The sequence below is a fragment of the Cryptomeria japonica genome, chromosome 8, assembly GCF_030272615.1.
Source record: "Cryptomeria japonica chromosome 8, Sugi_1.0, whole genome shotgun sequence".
Classification (NCBI taxonomy): Eukaryota; Viridiplantae; Streptophyta; class Pinopsida; order Cupressales; family Cupressaceae; genus Cryptomeria; species Cryptomeria japonica.
The window spans coordinates 467,839,309-467,857,413 of NC_081412.1; positions in this window are offsets into that span (position 1 = coordinate 467,839,309).

An 18,105-nucleotide genomic window follows, 5' to 3' on the forward strand; every position below is an offset into this window, starting at 1 on the left:
TCATTTAGGCAAAATGATTACTCGTCGACAAACTCATGACATAAATTAATGTGCTTTTTTCTCCGGGATAAAGACTATGGTCCAGTTTGTAGGGGACAGTTGGATTAAACTGAAACGTTATTCAAAGGAAATAAGGCAAACATATTTTAGTAAATTATATTTAAACAATGGCCGGCAAAAACAAAATTCATTTGTTTGTTCAATGCTTAGGGTTAATCAAAATGCATTGCTACAAGTCAATCAGATGTGTATTAATCCCACATCCAAACAAAATGAATGAAGTTAAAATATTCAAAGTACTAATAATATTTTTCTACCAACTTGTTTGTTATAACTCGTCGTTTGTGCCTTCTAAGGGAGGTTTATTATGGCTTGGTAATGATTAAATTTGACGATTTTTACACTTTTAATCTTTTTAAATTGTAACATTAGTAAGCTTTTATTTTTTTCGCTTAGTTTTGTGTTTGTCTTAATATGAGTGTTTTTAATAGATTTAATTTATTAATTTACATTTTTCTATATTTTATTTTGGTAGAATTTTTTTCGTTTAGATTAAATTTGACGAGTGTAGAAACAATTTTTGAATCTAATTATATTAAATAAAAATAATTTTAATTTTAATTTTTTTATTAATTATTTTGATGTTGTTATTTAATTATATTTAAAAGACATTTGTGAATAATGTGAAAATTGTGAATTAAACTAATACAAGCAATACAATGCAAGATCTAAATTCACAATTCATACAAACACGAAATAAAATCTAAGATCTATGCATAAAATTAAATGATAAACATTAATACTAATACAAAAACCTTAGAAGACACCACTGTTCTTTGAGACTTACTTGAATGATTTGATATAGATACACTCTCAAATTTTGTAGCATAAATTTGATCTCATCATGATAATACGAAGGCTTGATGCTTGATAATGGATGCTAGCCCTTGATAGTGATAATGGATGCTTGATAATTTGACGATAGTGTAGGTACTCAAAAGTGTCATGAGGAAAATGAGTGAGTAAAGGTTTTATTTATATGGCTCTCATCATATTTGATCAATGGTCGAAATTAAATTGCAAGATCAATGGTTGAGAAAAATCAAGAGAGACTGAGACCTATAATGTACATAGATTGATGAGGTGGAGGGATAAGGTAAAGTGTAAATGCATAGATGAAAAAAATTAAATATTGATTTTATTTATTTAAGATGAGAAAATTAAATAAGGTAAATAAATTATTAAATATTCATTTAGATAACGTTGAAAGTGGCCAATAAAAAATAATTATTCACATTGTGTCTGCATTTTGACCTTCCTCTCAAAGCTTTTTTTTTCTTCTTTTGGTTTGAAGTTAAAATCCGTTGACGTTACCAATAAAGCATCCCTTCAATGTGGAGTCACTTTCAATGTTATCTAAATGAATCAATTGCGTTCTTTTCATGAATAAATTCCAACATGCACACCCAATAATTAAATTTTAGGGGCCCATAATATTACAAATTTCAAAATAATTTTGGACACGTTCAAGTTCTAACAAACAATTAATGTCTACATCAAAATAATGATATAGTGATGGGAATGTGGAGTGTTTCCTTTGATGGGATCTCTCTTTAAGGATTTTACTCACATTTCCAATTTTTTTAATTTGCTTTAGCTACGAAGTTTATTATTTTCTTTTTCAAATTGATTAATGTGTATGGTTACTCATAATTGCAATTATAGATTCAAATTCAAGCTCTTTATTTCTACTTAAAAATTAGAAATTTAGGTTAATTATCATGATCTTAATATACCATGTTCTTTTAATTTTCTTTATTGGTCTTATTTTATCAAAATATTTTATAGATGTTTTATAGAAAAATAGAGTATATTACAAATAAAGAAAAGATGAGATAAATAATTTTGTGTGGTGTGTCTTTGTCTTTTGTAGTATTATTTATTTGTAAAATTTAGTTGATAAAAATATAGTCATGAATGAGTATTACAAGTTGTATACTTTTTAAAAAATTAAATATTTTTTTCATGTAATATTTTAAAAAGGACACATCCTAATAATTGCATAATTGAGCATGCACATTAGATGCCTTGTACAAAATCAATTGAAAATGTAACTTTAACTTCAATGTGTATAGAATAAAGTGTACAACAATCTTACAAAACTTTTCTATTTTTAAATTTAAATAAGTGGCTTAAAAGTTATAAGGAGAGATCAATTTTATATGTAATAGAAAAGCATGAAGATATTCTATAGATATAAAATATAAATAAATATCTTATTCAAATAATTAAAAAAATCATATGACTAGAAAGCTAAGAAGTAGCTCTTCATTTTATGTTAGTTTTGTATTTTTTTTAATTATAAAATAGATAAAATTAATGAAGTTAAAATTTTATTGTATTATTTTATGTTGAAAACACAAAATTAGGATCTTGTAAAGATGTTCCAAATAGCAAAAATATATTAGCAAAAATATGATATATTAAAAATATATATAAAAAGAAACATGATATCTCAAATGGAAAAAAATGCATTCATACCTTCTTATGATGATTCACAAATGGAAATGGCATTGCACATATATACACTAAGAGTTTAATAATATACATGGTTCATCTCCAACTCCATATCTAAAACCTATAGTTACCTAAACTTGGGTACATGTCTAGGACTATTATTTTTTTCAATATCTTTGATTAATTAGAGAATCATCTTACAAGGTATGGATAGGTAAAATACCATTATTTCCACATTTTGAAATTTTCAAAGTGAGTAATATGTTCATCTTCTTAAGCAAAAGTTTCTAAGATTGATTTTAGGGCTAAAAATTGTGTTTTTGTGGGTTGTGATGATAGCATTAAGGTTATAAATTTTGGCATGTCTCATACAAAAAAAAAACAATTCTAAAGATGTTATAAATTCTGGCATGTCCTTATACGTTTCTCCTTATATTTTCCTATTTGGGATATCATGCTTCTCCTTATATATTATTATAAAATAGTGATTACATTGGTGTATTATTATTATAAGGGTAGCTAATCTCAATTTCCCTTGCAAAATCCATTCTCATTATTCTGTTACTATTTTAAACAAATACGTCATAAATAATTTCTCTATTATTGAGAAAATAGTTAGTATCATTAGTCTCCAAAAGAGATTCAAATTACCTGTTAGCTCTACATTTAGTTACATGAAAATGGATGATGTGGAATCCTTGAAGATGTAGAATTTGTGAGTATTTAAGATCATGACCAATAAATCTATTTTTTTTAAAAAGCGGTAAAAACTTTATTAATAATCAGAAACCAACATTACACAAGAAAGACAGAGCCACAAGGCTCCAAAAGAGAACAACGAACCCAACCAGAAATCATCTAGCGTCATAACTATCCATATCCTCAGCAAATATCATATGCAAGTCTTGACAATAATCAGGGGAAAGATGCTCCCAACCCTCACCTTTCCAAACATCACCATGTTTCGTAGCTCTATTCCATTCACGAGGAATATGGATGAAAGACACTCTCTCCAGCATAGCACTAATTTGAAAAATCTGGTGCACAGTCCCTACCAGCTGCCAATTAATCCCACTCACCTTCTGCTCAATCAACAAATTAACAATAATCTGTGAATCCGATTCACAGATAACCTTACACCACCCCAACTCATATGCACGCTCCAGGGCATAGAAAATTGCTAGTTCCTCCATAAAATTATTAGACTGCTGCCCTTTATGAACTAAAAAGAAAAAACCACATCCCCCATATAATCCCTACCAACACCCCCAATCCTAGTAGGACCCGAATTACCTCGAGAGGAGCCATCAGTGTTAATCTTAATGGAATCATCCTAAGGGGGCAACCATCTTCCCATCCTTTGAACCTTCTTCTTAGCACGTCTACCTCTCCCGACACAAGCTGAGACAGGAGACATCTTTTGCAAACCCAACCTACTCACAATATCAGCCTCTCCTCTATCCAGAGGAAAATTCACCTCACAATTAGCTTCCATCATCTCTTGGATCATGCCAATGATTTTATTCCACACTTGGTGAACTAACAATCTAACTTCCCTAAAGATCCTCCTATTCCTCTCTAGCCAGATCTGCCAAAGTATGAAAATGGGCCCAATGTGAGGACAAAATAGGAGACTTGCCCAAACTGCTCCAAAACTCCACCAAAGAATCCATGTGAACACATGGGTGCTTCCACACCGCCCACCAGTAATCCTGGAGTAGCAACGAGAAAGGGCATCTGAAGAACGGGTGAGAGGAATCCTCCTCTCCATTACAACACAAAACACAGATGGAAGGTTCGTGGAACCCATGTTTGGGAATATTGTCTCAGGTTAGACATCTATTCAAAGCCAAAGTCTAAGCAAAACAGTTACACTTCGGCCAAGAGACATTGTTCCAAACATATTTCCACTAGTGCACCTCCCTCCCCTCCAAGCGATGAAACAATAGCTCCTAGTACCCACTAGCAACAGTAAAAACACCCTTAGGATTTGGGGACCAAACAAGTCTATCCCTATCCTTAAGGGAACTACAGTGTCTACTAGCCAAAATTCCATGAAGCTCAACACAGTCTTCCTTTGTAGAAACAACCAGCCATTCATTAGGAACCTTCCACTACACCATCTCCAGTTGCCCACACCTATAAACAGTCTTAAAGTTGCTCACTCTAGACCACCCTACCTCTAGGAACCTCTGGCAAAGTTTCACTAAATTAGGAAACTGATAAATAATGGAGGGATAACCATCCTAAGAATTAACCAAAAAAGAACCTCCTCCCCCCTCTTACAGATCCAAAAAAGACCTTCTTTTATCAATGTAGCCCCTTTCTTGAGAGTACTCCAAATCGTAGAGCCTTTTCCCACAAGTGGATATCTTGGGATTTCCTCCTTTGGGATCCTCTATATATACTTGAAAGACAAAATCCTAGCCCAACCTTAATCCTGTTAAACACACCACCTCCAGTACAATTTAGCCGCCAAAGCCTCCCCAAATAAAGAAGACTGCCTTAAGCCAAGCCCACCTAGCTACTTCAAACTGCACACCAACTCCCATTTCACAAGACTCTATTTATAGGACAGGTTGCCTGCCCATAAGAATTGCCTTGCCAAAGAATCCAATTCCTTCACAAACCACTTTGGGGCCACTTGGAGCATACATCTATAAATCTAAAGAGCATGGACCACCAACTGGATCAGTTGAACCCACCCAGCAAAGGATAACCATCTATGAGTCCAATGTTCAACCTTCATGCGAAATTTGTCCAGAATACCCTACCAAGAGTCTTAGGGAGGATTACTAGTAGAGATAGGAATACCCAGGTAAGTCAAAGGAAGAGAACCGACCTAGAATCTCAAGATATGAGAAATCCTCAAGTGAATAGTTCCAAGTGTGTTGAAGAAGATAATAGAAGATTTATCCTCATTGATCAACTAGCCAGAAGCGACAAGATAGACATCCAAGATTTTAAGTAGATTTATAGATTCTCTGATCCTAGGTTGTCCCATCAAGGTTGTATCATCCACAAACTGCAAATGGGACTGAGGAGGTATGTCATTACCCCAACTCCAACCATGAATAATACCCAGTCCCACATTATAATTGATCAATCTCTCTAGACCCTCGGCCAGAAGAATGAGTAAGTATGGGGAAAGAGGGTCCCCCTGACAAAGACCCTTGGACACACCAAACAACTCACTATGATCTTCATTAATTAGCACAAAGAATGATGTAGACGAAACACAACTCATAACCCATTGGATCCATTCATCAACAAAACCAAAGGCCCTAAGAATTTTCTGGAGAAAGGACCATCAGACTCTATCATAAGCCTTTGCCATGTCTAGCTTGATAAACATTACTTTTTCCTTGGAATCTATCATAGAATGAATGGTCTCAGTAGCGATGACCACTCCATCCAAGATTTGACAACCCTCCACAAACCCACTCTACTCTTCAGAAATGACCCTCCAAGCCAATTTTTCAACCTTTCCGCGATCAACTTAGAAATAATCTTATAAATCACATTACAAAGAGAAATAGGATGGAACCAACCTAATCGATCGGTCCCATCACACTTGGGGATCAACGCAATGAAATTCGCTTTCAAAGCCTGAAGCATATGCTTACTCCTCTGGGACTCTTGCACCACCTCCAATAAGTCCAATTTGATAATATCCCAGAAATATTGATAGAACTCAATTGGAAACCCATACGGTTCAGGAGCCTTCCCCTTCTTCATGAGAAAAACAATCCTCTCAAGTTTGTCCAACAAAATAGGTCCCATAAGCTGCTCATTCATCTCCCTAGTAACTAGAGAAGGAATACAAGCAAGAACCTAATTTTCCTCTTCCGATCCCCCCTGAGAATCATCACTAAAAAGGGAATGGATACTGCATAGACTCCCTAGAAATCTCTTGCAAGGATAAACACTGCTCACCCCTATTGTTAACTTGAATAGGGATGAAATTGCCATGTCTTCTTGCTTTCACTGAATTGAAAAAGACTGCAATATTCTTATCCCTTGCTTGAAGCCAATTGATACGAGCTCTCTGTTTCTAGTATATTTCCTCCCTAAGCTCCCACTCCTCTAAATTCTTGATTGCCCTAACTTCCTCCCTAAGCAAGGGTTCTGAAAATCCATGCTCTCTTATTTCTCTAGTAATGCCATTCAACTCCAATTGAGAAGCTGTCTTAGCATGAAAAATATTACCAAAACACTGACGATTCCACCATTTAAGTTGAAACTTAACAAATTGTAGCTTCTTGGCAAAAGTGTACATGGTAGTGGCAAAGGTTGGCCTCCCTTTCTTCCACCACTCTGCAACATGAACTTGTAAAGAAGAATCTTACAACCACATAAGCTGGAATTTGAATGAAGGACTATGAGCGACCCGAGCAGAAGAGGACACCAATTTTATGGGCCAGTGGTCCGAACCTTTCCAATCTAAAATCTCAAAGCATGTGGACCATCCCTTAGCAACTAAAAAACTAGAAACTAGAAAGCGTTCCAGCCTCTCCGCAATCCAATACTCCCCTAGTCTCCTGTTGTTCCAAGTGAATAGACCATTATGGGGCTTAATGTCAACAAGATTCAAGGTTGATATAGTATCCCGAAGAAGGACGGAAGAAGGCTCCAACCGCATAACACCACCCTTCTTCTCACTCAACTCTAAGATGGCATTGAAATCACCTGCCATAATCCACAAATGAAAAGGAAAAAACCGAGGCATAAAAGTAATATGAAACCACAAATTTTGTTTACCCTGAAGATCAGTGGGGGCATAAATGTTAGTAAGCAAGATATATTCCCCAGTCTCAAGACTAGAAGCAACCCCAGATAAAGATGATCCGAATGAAACCCACCATATAGGATGAATCCTCAAGGGGTTCCAAAGACAGGCCACACCTTTATAGGAGCCAAATGCCCCAATAAACTAACATTCGCCTCTCCCCCAAAGCTTAGGCACCAAATCCAAAATACTTTCCACAAATAATTTAGTTTCCTACAAGAAAAGGACATCCGGAGTAAGACTCCTTATCAATTCTCGAACAATTTTTTGTTTAGGGCTACTTTTCAAGCCCCTCACATTCCATGAAAGCACAATCATTTCAGGGGATTAGAAAAATGAGAATACAGAGTCTTTACTAACCCTGACTCAACCAAGTTCTCCCCCATCAATTTGATCTTATCTAAGTCCTTCTTTCTGCCAACCTTCGAAATCTTCTCCATTGCTCCTTTCTTAATGTCTTTCTGAAGAAGACCCAAATGTAAAGAGATCTTATTACCTTTGACCCCAACAGAGTCCAATTTCTATGATGCGGGAGAAACATCCCCACCAGCCATCTTCACTTCAACACTAGAGATGGGTCCCTTTTGAGCCAATACTTGTTGATCCATCTCCATCTGTTGACTTCCAACCTCCTACAGACCCTGGGTAGGATCCAAGTTCACACTATCAGGCATCAACCCTACTGCACTATGATCCAAAGGAATCATCCCCAGATTCACCTCCTGTTGGCTAAGGTCATCCAAGGCTTCAAATCTGTTAAAAGTGTCCTCCTCCTGACTCTCCTGCAAAGACCTCTTTTGACCTCGGTTCCTATTCTTTGTCTTAAATGGGACAAAACCATCAACACCCATAGCCCCACCAGAAATGGAAGCTTTTCCTTTATCAACCCCATCAAGGTTACATGATAGTTGTTGAGGCTGATGCTCAACCGATTTAGACCTAGGGCACTTGTGCTACAAATGACCATACTCATGACATAGACGACACAAAAAAGGTAAAGTCTCATAATCAAGTTGTTGGACCCAAGAGTAAGAGCTTGCACACATATCTATAGCAACTGGCAAAGGCTTACTAAGATCAATTTCAACACAGATACGTGCAGAAGTCATTACCTTTCTCCCTAGAGTTTGCATTGAAGATCCAATAGGCTTCCCAAGTAATGAAGCTAGCATTCTCAACACATCCTCTCGACAACATTCCACCGGAAAATGAGGTAATCGAACACATACCGGGACCCAATTTGGGAGCTCCTCCGAAGGGTTAAATCCTGCATGCTAAGGTTTGGTGAACAACCCCACTTGGTTATAAAAATATGGGCCTCCTTCAAAGACCCTATTGCGATCATCCATGCAATTGAATGTAACCATGAAATAATTGTTTGCCAACAACATAATATCCATTTCCCCTTTCGGAGCCCAAGTCCTCTGAGCCCAATTCTCCAGAAACTGCAGAGAAACCCTCATCCCCAAAAATTTGTAGCAAAGCGAGTGCTTTGAAAAATATTCAACATCATCAGCAATCATCTCAGGCGAAATCACAAGTTTCGGCCTCTTTGCATCTCTCAAGACAACCATTAATCTTTGAAATCCAAGAATCATTGGACATACTTGCACCAGTGATAACCCAGATCAGAATCAAAAAAATTATTAACAAAGGTCTTAGTACCTTTGAATGGAGATTTCGAGCCCAGCGCTGCTCAAAAATCCATATCGAGTGAAACCCTAGAGGCATCACCACTAGTAATAGACATCACACCCAACTACAAAAACACACCCTTAACAAAAGAGGGCAAGGAGATATCCCACCACAACAAGCACCAATCCCCCATCGCAACAAACACCGAACACCCTCTCCTCCCAAACGCAACCACATAAATGAAAGGGATAAACCCCCCACCCCATAGGCTCCCCCCAACACTGTCACAAAGCTAACCCCAGTCACACCCAACACCAACGCTCCTCCCACGAGCCACCCTGTAGCCACCAACACCAGCCACCCCGCAGCCACCAGCACCAGCACCAGCCACCAACACGAGCCACCCCAACACCAGCACTAGACACGACAACCAAAGGAACCACCCCACCCTGAAATTACCCACACCGCCTCCCCACCATGCACAGACAGAAAAAACTGGGCTCATGAGCTAGGGCTCAGATGCCCTAGCTCGAAACCTAATCTTGTAGTAACCAAATCCTAGAAGCTCATCCGCTATAGAAAATTACCCTTTCATCTTTTATTGTCAAATTACTTATTTTAGACGTTATTTTGCACACAATAGCTATCATAATAGGATTTACACATTATCGTACAATTCCATCCTATTAAGGATTTATTATAATTATACAGCAATATTTTGTGTACTTTCTAATTTATATTAGTACGATATTACACATTATTTTGTAATATAATTTTATTTGGGATCTTAGTACTTTCTAATTTATCTTAGTATTATTATATTAGTACGATATTACCGCATATTATTATAATATTGTGGAATTGTGCGATAATGCATTTACACAAATTAGTTATTTTGGATCTTACATAATTATACCGCATATTTTGGATCTTATAAATTAAAAAGTACACAAAATATTATTATAATATTAATAAGATTTTGTATTTTATGTGTTTTTGAGAACTCTTATTACTTTATTTTATTTAAGAAAATAATTCACTATGAAATCCTTATCTCCTTATGTTTATGAATTCCTTGATATAATAGAATCAGTGAAAACTCATATTTTAAGATAAAGAAAAGTTTATGGCCAATAAATCTGATAAAATCCTTGAATTTTTAGAATCAACTTGAAAAACAAACTAATGAAACAGGGCACATTCTTATCAATATTTATTTATTTATTGCTATTCATTACGGAGAATGATTGAGTATATACTAAAGTATTCTTTTTATTCCGTAATCTGCTCATAATTGAGTATGCGTGTTGGAAATAATCGAGTTATGAAAAGAAGAAAGCAAATGATTCTTCACATCGCTTTTACATTAGTACATTTTATTTCGTAAAATTTAGACCAACAATAATAAAAACGTGGTAGAGTGCTTTAATTTGTTGAAGGGACACGTCATCCCTAACAATGACGGATTTAAATATACAATAATAAAAACGTGGTAGACTGCTTTAATTTGTTGAAGGGACACGTCATCGCTAACAATGATGGATTAAAATATACAAAAGTTTCGACAGGAAAGTCAAATTGCAGACAGAATTTTTGTTGAGAAATTATGATGTTTGTAGATTGTAATATTTTATATTTTAATTTCCCAGGCAAATAAGTCGAGGTTTGAACACTCTTTAAGCTATTGGAAGATAAATAATATGATTTCAAGTGCACATCTTATGATAAGATTAAGGCCATGTATATATCTTATTGATTAATTTATCAAAATTTAAAAGATAATTTGTTTATTTTTATATTTTATTATTCTTAAAATTTTGTAAAATAATTGTATGGAATTTAGTTGAACAAAAACGTTTGACATAAATGATGAGATAGAGATTTGAAGTATGGTTTGATACATTTTTAGAATTCTTAACAATTTTATTATTCTAGTATTGGATCCCTTAGATCATACAATATGATTATTTAAATATTTATTTGAATTTATTGTATAATTATATAACCTTGTCCAAATAATCATTTGATTTCGCTTCAATTGATTATCTAAATCTACATTCTAAAACTTTGATTAATATGGTGACAATATTGAAAGTTAAATAAATAAAAATATTACATCATGATAATGGTAAATGTGCAAACTATAATGTACAATCATCTAAGATAGAATGCTAAAATCAATATACCTAATTATTTTGTAAGAATTTGATTTAGAGCAATAAGCATTTGTGTAACATTATTTGTAAATATGTCACAAATATTTTGAATAAGAAAAATGTTGTAAACAAAATTATTATTGAGAAATTTGTGTATTACCTGTGATACAATGATTTACAACATATGGGTACACAAATGTTGGGTTTTAGTTTTTCCACTTAAATCAATTTCAAATAGGGATATGCCCAACTTCAAAAATGAAGATATATTGTGGTGCATATCTCATCAAATTTTCTAGAATTGATCTTTTATCTCACTACTAGACATCAACTATTTTTTTTCACTCAAAATGTTTGTGATATTTCAAAGAGAAATAATGAGCTTAGTTATTTTGATATATTAATTGTGTGGTGGAAAAAGTGAAACTAAGCAAACATGCCCTAATCTCACTTTCAATCACACATTTGTGGAATACGAAAGAGCCTAGAGGTATCACACAATTGGCTACTTCTTTTTGTGGAAGAGAGAGCCACGGGCTACCTATTAGGATTTCTATTCCTTTGTTGTAATTGAAAGATAAAATGATGCAAGTTCAATCCCAAACCCCAAAGTGCAAGTATGAACTAATAACAAGATTTGCAGAATTGAACTTAAATAATGGGAAGCTGTAAACACAAGGACAAGACAAGAATGCAAATGCGTACCCAGAGTTAAAATCTGAGTGAAAATGTTCAGGACGGGGGCGCGGGCGCCACTATCCTGATTCTGCTCCTGAAACTGCTGTTTTGCAACCTAGAAAGCTGTCGGAAAGTGCTGAAAACTTGCTGTCTGACAGAGGGACCAGGGCGCCCAGCGCCCCTGTTCTAGCAGGACCAAGGCGCCCCATGCCCCTGTCTTGGTCTTTTGCTCTGAAACTTGGTGTGGAGTGCTGTCTCGGCCTGCTTTTCCCGGATCTGCAACTTGCGGCGTCGTCCGAATTTCGAAACCTGCACTTATATCTGAAAAGGTGTGGTCGGCGGCTATATAGGGTTTTGCCTTAGTCAAACCCCCGCTTTGGTGATTTCCACCTCCACGAATAGCCAAGTTGTGTTGTAAAAGTAATGTGTGTGCAGACCTTGTGTGTGTGCAAGATCCTAAAATGCAAGTAAGCAAACTAGAGCAACCTAGAAAGTAAACCCTAATTGCTTGCAAATGATAATGTAAATGCTCCAAATCAAGATGTAGAGTGATCTAAAGCATGAGTACAAATGATGTAATGAAGCTTATGCAAAAGACATGAAAACAACATGAAATCATACCCAACCCCAAGGGAGGGGTACAAGCCAATCTTCAGTCGGTGATCCCCTATTGCTCTTCAATGTCTTCAAAGCTCTAAATGAATGAATGAAATTGATGAATGCTTGATGGATGGATGTTGAATGTTGTTGAAGTCCTCAAAGATCTGCTCTTTCGTTGCATAGGAGGCCCTTGAAAACCAAAAATTCGGATCCCTTTAAATGAAGAAAGAGAGCTCTTATATATGAAACCCTAGGTCTTAATTTCAACTTTTGGCCGACCTAGAGATTGAATCTCCCACCAATTTCTTGGGGTTAAGCTTTATTTTATGATTGGATCGCGCTCCTAAAATTTCAAGAAAAATTTCCGGGACCATGTGCATGCTGGGCGCCATGGTCCCGACAACTTTTCACCAAATTTTCAGGGTCATCGGATATGATGATTTTAGAGAGAATCCCGAAGTTACAGGTGATTTCGAGATGTTTTGACCCCCGAAATCAAGCCCCCAAGTTCAAAATAGGACCTAATTAGGGTTTTTGATTAAATGATGTATTGGAAGAATAAAATGAAAGGGGTGCACTTTAATGAAAGGGCCCAACTTTATGATATGGAAGATGATAAAATAGAACCTTAGACCTAATTAATTTAATTAATTAAGTGCTAAAGGGGAAATGCAATGCAAAATCTAAAATGCGCCAAGGCAGGTGCTAAACTAGGTGTGAAATTGTACTGCTTTAGCAAGTGCGTACAATTTACGATGCTACATTAATTAATTAATTACTATAATTGTATTGTTTTCTTTGGTATTATCTTAATCATATGCAAATATTAGAATATAAAGATTGAAATGACCACTCAATCATAACTTGACACAATTAACTCAAGCAAATTGAGTGAGCCAAAAATCTCGACATGGTTCAATATGTTAATTTATTATAATAAATCCACATTATTTAAAACATGGTTAAAAATTCTCGAAAAGGAGTGTGCTACTTTATTGATTTTATATGTCCAATGATTGATTCCTCCAAAAGATTGAGGAGTCCAGGGATAAAATCTTGGAAGAAGCCATCTCTTTCATAATGAAATATAAAGTTCTTAGAGATTCATGTTGAGTTATGGTTGAATTTATAAAATAAATTTTCTATAAAAAAAATGTATTCCTGTTATAGACATGCATTGGTATATGTTTCACTTGGCAATTTTTCATTCCCAATAAATGTTTGATTGAAATGATAGGTAGAGCTTATGTAACAAACAAACATAACTTTTTTTCTAAAGATATAGTTTAAAGTTCATCAATGTTTTGGATATAGGCAAAAATAGGTTTTGGTAGATGTGTCCAATGTTGTTAAAGAGTTTTTTGGAGCTAGATCCCTACTGAAGGAATTGAATGTTACTTTCATTGTCCTCATTCCTAAGAAGCAGGGGGTTGATTCTTTGGATGCTTTTAGGCCTATCAGCTTGTGCAACTCCTTCTACAAAATTATCTCCAAGGTCCTTATGTCGAGGATGCTGAATATTCTTCCTCTTCTGATTTCTCCTCAACAAAATGGCTTTGTGCCAGGAAGACAGATTCTTGACTCCATCATCACTGTTCATGAAAATAGTCATTCACTTGTGGAGGTGAAGTCTCAAGGCTTTCTTCTGAAATTGGACATTGCTAAATCTTATGATAGGGTGGATTGGTGCTTCTTATAAAAAATTCTTTAGGCTTTTGGTTTCTCAGGAAAGGTTATCAGTCTGATTTGGCAGCTCATATCCACTGCTTCAACTGCAGTTATTTTCAATGGATCGTCCTCCCACTTCTTTAGAACCTCGAGGGGTCTTAGGCAGGGTGATCCTATATAGCCTATTCTATTCACTATAATGGTAGAAAGTTTGGGTAGATTCATTCATAAAAAAGTTGTGGAAGGATCTCTGAAAGGCCTCAAGTTGTCCTCTGCCAATTTGATCTTCTCTCATCAACAATTTGTTGATGATACCATTTTAATGGGAAGCTCTTTTTTGGGGGAAGCTAGAGTCATCAAATCAATTTTGTACATCTATGAAAAAACCTTTGGACAGATGGTTAATAGAACCAAGAGTTTTATCTACTTCATTAATACTCCTGAGCAATGCCAAATGAAGATTGCTAAAATTCTCAGTTGCCTCATTGGTAAGCTCCCCTCTACTTACTTGGGTCTCCCTCTGGAATCTAAACCTTTTGATTCCTTTTGGCAATCTTTAATTGATCGATTTAATAGGAAGTTGTCTAGGTGGAAAGGCACCCTTTTGAGTCAGGCTGGTAAAATTCAGCTGTTGAAAGCTACTCTTAGGAACCTCCCAGTGTATGCTCTCATTTTGTTCAAGATTCCTTCTAAATTTGCTAAAATTATTGATAAAATTCAGAAAAGATTCCTTTGGTCTGGGGTTGAGGAAAAGAAATGAATCCCTCTGGTTGCTTGGGAGAATGTCTGCAAGCCAAGGGAATATGATGGACTGGGAATTAGAAGCATTAAAACCTTTAATAATGCTCTTTTTGCTAAACAGGTCCAGAGGTCGTATGACTGTAGAAGGGAATGGAACACCTTATGGCACAATAAATATCTCTCTAATGTTCATTCTTTGCAGGAATTTTTTATTTCTTCTCATATCCCTACTGCATCTCATCTTTGGAAGAATATCCTCAAGGCTAGGGATGTGGCTAGCTGGGGAGCCTATTGGAATCTGGGGAATGGCAGAAAAATCTGGCTTCGGGATGATTGCTGGATTGGGAATCACTTGCTTGTTTCTGATCCTACCTTGGGATCTTTAAGGGATCTTTGTGTGGCTTCTTTTGGCTTAATGGTGGCTGACTATTGGAAGGAGGGTAAGTGGGTAAATCTTCTTGTTATTAATCCTTCTTTCACTCATTTGTAGCTTTCCCTAAATTCTTATGGTTTGGAGGAAGGTGTGGAAGATGAACTTATTTAAAAATTCAATCCTAATGGGAAGTTTTCTGTTGCTTTTGTGGATGGTTGTAATGAACCCCATGTGTCCTGGTGTTCTAAGGTGTGGATTAAGAACCTTTCTCCTAAGGTCAATATGTTTTTTTGGCTCCTCTTTCTTAATAAAATCTTAACTACTGACAATCTTGTTAAGAGAGGCTTTTCTATCCCAAACAGATGCTACTTGTGTATGAAGGAGTCTGAATATATTGATCATCTAATTTTACATTGCTCTTACACTTCTGAGATTTGGGGTCTGGTGCTTTTGAAATGGGATCTTTGCTGGACTTTATCGAGGGTTGTCAAGGAGTTTGTTCACCAATGGAACCCGCCTTCAAGAAATCCTTTCATAAAGAAGCTATGGTCCTTTGTGTTTCCTCACATGGCATGGGGTTTATGGAAAGAACATAATAATCATATCTCCAGGAATATCCATCTCCCTCCTAATATTGTCTTCAAGAAAATTTCTAGAGCTATCTCTGATAATCTCACGGCTATTAGCTCCAATATTCTCTCTCATAACTTGGAATCCTTAAGGAGTATGAAGCCAATGTTGTCAAGGACTAGGATTTTGGTCATCATGTGGTAACACCTAAGGTCAACCCTAGGGACAACATTAGTTGGAACTTTCCACCCCAATGATGGGTGAAAATAAATTTCGATGGTGCGGCTAGAGGGAACCCTGGTCGAGTTGGTTGTGGAGGGGTGATACGAGATCACTATGGCAACTTCATTTCTGCTATTGCTCTCCCTCTTGGTAAACAGACTAATAATGTTGTAGAAGCCATAGTGGAAACTGCAGATTCTCCTACTACATTACAATATCTTCAGAGTTTAAAACTTGCTAAACAGAACAACTGAAAGCTTGTTTGGGTCGAGGGGGACTCGAAGAACATTATCAACTACCTAAAGGGCAAATCTGCTCTGGCTTGGAATGTTGATATTTGGATGAAAAAGGCTAAAGATATTATTAAAACCTTTGATAGATCCATTATTGTCCATCTATATATACAAGCCAATGTGGTTGTCGACTTCCTTGCTAATAGGGGAGTGACGTGTAAAGCCCAGCTTAGTTGGACCTGTGGTGACAGACTAGACTAGAAATTTGCTATGCATTTGCTCCATGAGCGAAGTCGAGGAGTATATTTAATGATAACTTGTGCCATAATGACTTTGAGTGTTTCTAGAGTTACTAATACCTTCCGTTTTGAGACAGGTGGCTAGAGAGGACATGAGAATCAATGCGAATTTATTTTGCATGCCTTGTGGGTGATTTTAAACATTTTCTAGAGTCTTGCTTTAACTCTTGTATGCGTGTTGGATATTATTTTGTTATGAAAAGAAGAAACCAAATGATTCTTCACATCGCTTTTACATAACTTTTTATTTCGTTGAAGTGACGTAAAATATAGACTAATAATAATAATAATAATAATAATAATATGGTAGACTACTTTAATTGCTATCAGTAATGGATTTAATATACAAAAGTTTTGACAGGAAAGTCGAGTTGCCGATATAATGCAAATAATCGTTCGACTTGTCTATTGAGAAATTATGATGTCTGTAGATTGTTTTATATATATATATATATATATATTTTTTATTGATTAATTCATCAAATTTTGAAGGATAATTATGTTATAAATTTGTAAGAATTTTTAAATTTATTTATTGTTTATTTTTTAATTTTATATTATTTTTAAAATTTTGTAAAATAATTGTATAGAAAATAGTTTGAATTGTTAAAATTGTGTGACAAAAATAAAGATGAGATAGAGATTCGAAGGATGACTTGATACATTCTTGGAATTCTTAACAGATTTGTAATTATAGTGTTAGATATTCTAGATCATGCAATATTTTTTTTTAAGAATCTGGTGTAAACTTTGATATAATCACATCTAAACAATCATTTGATCTCACTTTGTCTAATTATCTAAATATACATTGTGAAAAAAATGATTACTATTGTGACAACGACTGAAAGTTTAATAAATATATATTACATTCTGATGACTTTTATTATGATAATGGCAATACATAAACAATAATATTTAATTATCTAAGGCAGAATGCTAAAATCACTATACCTAATTAATTTGTAAGAATTTGATTTAGAGCAATAATCATTTTTATGATAATATTTACGAATGTGTTAAAAAAAATTGAACAAGAAAAATATTACAAAGAAAGTTGTTATTGAGAAATTCATGTATCACTTATGATACAACAACTCATATCATATGGATATGCAAAGGATAGATTTTATTTTTTCCACCGCAATCACTCTCAAATAGTGATGGCTGGTCTCTTAATATCACAATGCATACTATTATTGAGAAAATATTTTGAATAAGATATATTGTGGAACATTTTCCATCAAATTTTCTAGAATTGATCTTTCATCTCACTACTAGGCATCACCTATCTGTTTCAACTCAAAAAATTTGTAATATTTGCAAGAAGAAATAATGAGTTTAGTTATTTTGATATATTAAGTGTTGAATTACTATAATTGTATTGTTTCCTTTGGTATTAAATAATATGAAAATATTAGAATAGAAAGATCAAAATTTGATCATGTGATTAATATGTTTATACAAAGATCCCATCAAAGAAATAATACATGCTCTCATGAAACCTTATTTAGTTATATGAGATAGGGACCTTAATTTAGCATTAGAATTTTTTTAATTTGTAGGGAAGAGCACTAGTACTGTCCATGTTCCAATAACCATTCATTCTTTGCACACCCAATCT